This window comes from Pipistrellus hanaki (genome assembly GCF_964339955.1).
Source record: "Pipistrellus hanaki genome assembly, chromosome: 3".
Lineage (NCBI taxonomy): Eukaryota > Metazoa > Chordata > Mammalia > Chiroptera > Vespertilionidae > Pipistrellus > Pipistrellus hanaki.
Window position 1 is genome coordinate 87,692,383 of NC_140505.1, and position 6,830 is coordinate 87,699,212.

General features: G+C 43.3%; 1 pseudogene across 1 annotated transcript; it reads left to right on the plus strand.

Annotated features, from left to right (window-relative positions):
- The first annotated feature begins 5,384 nt into the window (after positions 1-5,384).
- Positions 5,385-6,388, plus strand: LOC311620303 (small ribosomal subunit protein uS2-like; annotated as a pseudogene). The gene has a single exon. The product of its transcript is annotated as a small ribosomal subunit protein uS2-like (transcript).
- Positions 6,389-6,830: the final 442 nt, after the last annotated feature.

The window sequence follows — 6,830 nt, forward strand, 5'->3', positions numbered from 1 at the left end:
TTCAATTCACAATACACTCCTCTTTCCTTAAATCTGTCCTGTGCACATTTGTGGGATCGAGCCCCTCGTTCCTTCCCTCCTACTCAGTCCCTGTTCGGGTGCCAAATGTGGGGGGTATTTCTCTCTTTTCATGTCCATCTCCATCACAGAAAAGGAAACAGTCAGGTTCCTGAGTGGAGGAGCTGGGGGTTAAGAAATTAAAGAAAGAAAGATGCTCAAACAGGTTTGGCTCAGTGGATAGAGCGTCAGCCTGCGGACTGAAGGAGCCTGGGTTCGATTCCGGTCAAGGGCATGTACCTTGGTTGTGGGCACATCCCTGGTGGGGGGTGTGCAGGAGGCAGCTGATCAATGTTTCTTTCTCATCGATGTTTCTAACTCTCTATCCTTCTCCCTTCCTCTCTGTAAAAAATCAATGAAATATATTTCAAAAAAAAAAAAAAAAAGAAATTAAAGAAAAAAGAGACCAAGAAGTAGAAATAGATTCATAGAGCCAGGAGCTAGGTGGGCACCATTCTCTCTGATGGAGAAACAGCGAGCACTAGAGCCACACAGCAGGTTTATTTTTATATCCCAAAATACCAGGAAGTAACACCAAAACTTAGCATCAAAGGAGCTTATTTTTATTCTTAACTAGGCCCTAGAATTTCTGGATTTACATATCTAGACCCGCCCCTGCTGACACCTGGACAAAGGTAAGTCAGAAACTGAATAACACCCCCTCCCGCCTTCTTGGTGGGGGGTGCGGGGTAACCCGGACAGAACTCTGCCAATGCCTGGGGCTCAGCTAACAGTTTAAAGAATGTCCATGTGCTTTCCCAGGAGGCCCTCTACAGTTTCCTTTGCTATACAAAAGCTTTTTATTTTGATGTAGTCCCTTTGTTTATTTTCCTTTATTTTCCATTGCCCTACGAGCAGTATCAGTGAAGAAATTGCTTTGGCATATGTCAGAGATTTTTCTGCCTATAGATTCCTCTAGTATTTTTATGTTTTCCTGCCTTATATTTAAGTCCTTGGTCCATTTTTAGTTTATTTTTGTGTGTGGTGTAAGTTGGTGATTTAGTTTCATTTTTTTGCATGTATCCGTCTAATTTTCCAAACACCATTTATTGAAGAGACTGTCTTGACTCCATTGTATGTTCATACCTCCTCTGTCAAATATTAATTGACCATAGCAATTTGGATTGATTTCTGGGTTCTTTATTCTATTTCATTGATCTATATGTCTGTTCTTGTGCCAATGCCAAGCAGTTTTTAGAACAGTGGCTTTGTAATATAGCTTGATACTGATATTGAGATCCCTCATACTTTGTTCTTTCTCAGGATTGCTATAGCTATTCAGGGTCTTTTTTCACTAAATGTGCTCCTTGAGTGTGTCACTTGTGGATGAGCAAAGTTGTGATCTGGTATGTTTGAAGCTGTCCACTGTGTGGACTGGAAGGTGCAGTCAGCCACTGCCTGGGGCCACCCAAGAGGAGCTCCTGAGTAATCTGTAGATGGCTGCTATTTGTATTGGACTTGGAAGTGCTCAGGTGAGGGCTGTGAAGCAAGGCAGGCTGGTTCTAGTGATGGGTGCTGGTCCTCTTATTGATAACTATTGGGCACACTGACACCAGCTGCTGAGAAGCATTTAGGGCACAAGCGCTGATAATCTGAGTCTAACCTAGCAAACTTGCAACCTGGTGCAGATAGCTACAAGGAAGGAGGAGAGGACTGTGGTTCCTATTGTAGCTCCTGCAGGGTGGCCTCAGACAGTAGCTGAACTGCACCCGATTGGATATCCAGAAGCCAGTGTTCCTAGTGGTCAGTTTCAACTCTTCACACCCATAGGTGACACATTCGGGAGACGGACTCAGTGAGCACCAAAGACCCACTGAAACAAGGAGTGTCTCCAGTGCAGCAGTTCTTCCTTTATAGACTCAGCGGGTCCTCACAGACAATTAGCCTGGAGGTCAATTCCTCCCAGTGTACCAACAGCAAACAAGACTTAATTATAACAAGACTTACCAAGAGGGACCACCTCAGGTGATTGGGGTAGCTGAGCTACTGGCCCCTATATGGCACCAACCACACAAAGCCACTCCATCAACACAGGTAGGCAGCCAAATGAGGAGACACAGAAGCATGTCACGAATGGGAGAGATGGAAGAAAGTAAACTACTGGATGACACAGTGTGGTCAGTGACATATAGGGGCCAGTAGCTCAGCTTCCCCAATTAAGCCAACAGCCTCTATGTCGCTCAGCTATCATCCCATTGGTTTTTACAGCTCAAAATTAATGGATTACTCTTCACAGCTGTGGAACCATGGGCTACAGGTCTGATGGGGAGCTGGGACTCCTTGCTTCTCACTGGAAGCCCCCACAGTAGGGATATAACTCCCTATTAAAAACATGTCATCATGTGGGCACCAGACTAGCCCTTTCCAGGCTTCTTCCCCTCCTACCAGTAACAATGTAGTTTCTTCTTTACTTCTATAGTTGTACAATTTCCATTCAGCCAGGGACTGAATGATGGTTGTTTGGTATTTTAGTTGTAATTTTGATGTGGTTGTGGATGGAGGAGGGTATCTGCACTTACCTACACTATCATCTTGCTTCTCCACTTTAAGGCTTTTTAAACAACCAAAATCATGTAACATTCCTATTTAAAAATTAGCAGGATATAAGATGGAAGTTTTTAGAAGAAACAAATTTCTATTAAATTTATAAACATGTTAAACCACAGTAACAATATAATCTAATAAAAGGGTAATATGCAAATTAGCCATCACTCTGCAACAAAGATGGTGGTGCCCATAGCAGTTGGGGCAGGACACTGGCATCCCATGCACAGGCAATAAAGGGAGGGAGAGCTGCAGACACAATGCAGGCTGCTGGCATGGGGGCATGCTCTGAGGCCACTGCCACATGAGTCGGGGATTGCATTGATCTATAGATTGCTTTGGGTAGTATAGACATTTTTTTTTAAATATTTTTTTATTGATTTTTTACAGAGAGGAAGGGAGAAGGACAGAGAGTTAGAAACATCGATGAGAGAGAATCATCGATCAGCTGCCTCCTGCACACACCCCCACTGGGATGTGCCTGCAACCAAGGTTCATGCCCTTGACTGGAATCGAACCCTGGACCCTTGAGTCCGCAGGTTGATGCTCTATCCCAGGGGTCCTCAAACTTTTTAAAGTGGGGGCCAGATCACGGTCCCTCAGAGAGCTGGAGGGCCGGAATATATGAACTACTAATTCCTACTGTAACACCTCGGCTGCGCTCACTGCCCAAAAAACCTGGCGGGCCGGATCAGACTCCTCTGCGGGCCGCATGTAGCCCACGGGCCGTAGTTTGAAGACCCCTGCTCTATCCACTGAGCCAAACCGGTTTCGGCTGTATAGACATTTTAATGATGCTAATTCTTCCAATCCATGAACATGGTATACATTCCCATTTGTTTGTATCTTCCTCTATGACTTTTTTCAAGGTCCTATAGTTTTCCAAGTACAGATATATTTTTCCTCCTTGGTTCAGTTTATTCTCTGGTATCTTGTGTTTTTTGTTGTTGCCATGGTAAATGGGATTGGTTTTTCGTTTCTCTTTCTGAGAGTTCATTACTGGTGTATAAAAATGTCATGTTGATTTTGTATGCTGCTACTTTACCAAATTGATTTATTAAGTCTAGTAGAGGCAGTCTGGCCTGTATGGTTCAGTGGTTGAGCACTGACCTATGAACCAAGAGATCACTGGTTCAATTCCCAGCCAGGGCAAATGCCTGGATTGCAGGCTTGATCCCCAGTTGAGGACATGCAGGAGGCAGCCTATCAGTGATTTTCCCCCCCTCATTATTGATGTTTCTATCTCTCTCTTCCTCTTCCCTTCTTTCTGAAATCAATAAAAGTATTTTTTTTTTAAATGGGAAGAACTGAATAGACATTTCTCCAAAGAGGATATATAAATGACTAAGAGACATGAAAAAAATGCTCAGAGTCACTAATTATTAGAGAAATGCAAATTAAAAACATGATGAGATATCATCTTACAACTGTCAGAATGGTTGTCATAAAAAAGTCAACAAACAACAAATACTGGTGAGGATGTGGAGAAAAGGGAAGACTAGTTCACTGTTGGTGGTAATGCAAACTGGTGCAGCCATTGTGAAAAACAGTATGGAGTTTCCTCAAAAAATTAAGAATGAAACTTTTGTCCAACCTAGAGATCCAATTTCTAGGAACAAATCCTAAAAACCCCCAAACACCAATCAAAGAATATATGTTTATAGCAGTGTTATTTACATTGGCTAAGATTTGGAAACAACCTAAGTGCCCATTAGTAGATGAATGGATAAAAGAGCTGGGAGACATTTACACTATGGAATACTATGCAGCTATAAAAAATAGGGAACTCTTACCCTTTGGGACAGTATGGATGGACCTGGAGAACATGCTAAGGGAAATAAGCCAATCTTAGAAAGACAAATACAACATGATATCACTTATTTGTGGAATCTATTGAGCAGAATGAATAGACTAACAAAATAAGACCCAAATTCTGGAGGCATGGAACAGACCTACATACCTCGATGTGGTGTTGGGGGATGAGAAGAGATAAACTAAAGAGTTTATATACTTACAGGCATAGCCCATGGACATGGGCAATAGGATAGTGAAATATGGTGGGGAGGCAGGGAGAAGTAGGGCTGGAAGGATGGGGATAAAAGGGGCAAAAAGGGGAGATATCTGTAAGACTATCAATAATAAGAAGTTTATTTAAAATAATAAATAATTTGCAATAGTAATATATGTACACATATGATACCTTAACCTGTTAACCGGGGAGTTCCCTTTTTAATTGCACAACCTGTAACTGGCACGTACTCTTTCACTAAGATGTGTCAGTACGTCACACCCAGAGGACGTAATTTCATATTTATTTATTTATTTATTTATACTTAATTAAAATAAATGAAATATATATTTTTTTCGTTTATTTATATATAAAGCACAAAGGAAAATACAAAATTACAAGCAAATAGAAAAGAATACCAACAAAAAAATGGAAACATCGGCCGAAGCCGGTTTGGCTCAGGGGTGGAGCGTCGGTCTGCAGACTGAAGGGTCCCGGGTTCGATTCCGGTCAAGGGCATGTGCCTTGGTTGCGGGCACATCCCCGGTGGGGGGTGTGCAGGAGGCAGCTGGTCGATGTTTCTCTCTCATCGACGTTTCTAGCTCTCTATCCCTCTCACTTCCTCTCTGTAAAAAAATCAATAAAATATATTTTTTTAAAAATGGAAACATCGAATTAAAAAATTATAAATTTTACAATTATAAAGATTACAAAAATATATACCATCCCTCTCAGGGCGCAACATGTATTTCAAGGACGTATTTATACGTCCTACCCGTTCCCGATATTGTTTACGTTTGACGTATTTATAGGTCCCTCTCGATTAACAGGTTAATAAAAAAATGAGGGCTTTCCACGCTACCCAGGGAGGGCTCCATACGTTGTTCTGGGTTCCTACGTAACTTAAAGGGAAACTTCACAATGTCCGGAGCGCTTGATGTCCTGCAAATGAAGGCGGAGGATGTCCTCAAATTCCTTGCAGCAGGAACCCACTTAGGGGGCACCAACCTTGACTTCCTAATGGAGCAGCACATCTACAAGAGGAAAAGCGATGGCATCTACATCATCAATCTGAAGAGAACCTGGGAGAAGCTTCTGCTGGCAGCTCGGGCCATTGTTGCCATCGAAAACCCAGCTGACGTCAGTGTCATATCGTCCAGGAATGCTGGCCAGCCAGCTGTGCTGAAGTTTGCTGCTGCCACTGGACCCACTCCTATTGCCGGCCGCTTCACTCCTGGAATCTCCACCATCTGCATCCTGGCAGCCTGCCGGGAGCCGAGACTCCTGGTGGTGACTGACCCCAGGGCTGCCCACCAGCCTGCCCACCACCGCTCTGTGTAACACAGACTCTCCTCTGCGCTACGTGGACATTACCATCCCTTGCAACAGCAAGGGGGCTCACTCAGTGGGTCTGATGTGGTGGATGCTGGCCAGGGAAGTACTACGCATGCGTGGCACCATCTCCCGGGAACCCCCGTGGGAAGTCATGCCTGATCTTTCCTTCTGCAGAGATCCTGAGGAGATTGGAGAGGAAGAGCGGGCCGCTGCTGAAAAGGCTGTGACCACGGAGGAATCTCAGGATGAATGGACCGCTCCTGCTCCTGAGTTCACTGCTGCGCAGCCTGAGGCCGCAGACTGGCCCGAAGGCGCAGGGGCCCGCCGTGCCCATTCAGCAGCTTCCCCTGAAGACGGAGTGCTCAGCCTGCCCCTGAAGACTGGCCTGCCGCCCCCACTGCTCAGGCTACTGAGTGGGTAGCAACAACCACTGAGCGGTCCTGAGCTGTTCTTCCACAGATTCTAACAGGACGGAAATAAGGTTGGTGGAAAATAAACAGTTTCTAAAAGATAAAAATAAAAAATGAGGAAAAAAATAATAATTTATATGTCAATTATACCACAATAAATCAAAACGAGCAGACAGAAGATGGTAAAAATTTTACCAAAATTGATATGGAGAAAATTGGTCACAATTAAATTTCCTTTACATTGAAAGAGATGATATTGCCATGTGGAAATAGCAGATGGAATTACTACTCATTGTAGACTGAAGCTGCCTCAATTTTTGAAATCTGCTGGATGTTCAAAAAGCAATTCAAATTTAAACAACTTATTTAAATGTTATATTTTTTAAATCACTTATTGATTTTTAGAGAGAAAGAGAAACATCTATTTTAAAAAATGTATCTTTATTGTTGAGAGTATTACAGATGTCCCCCATTTT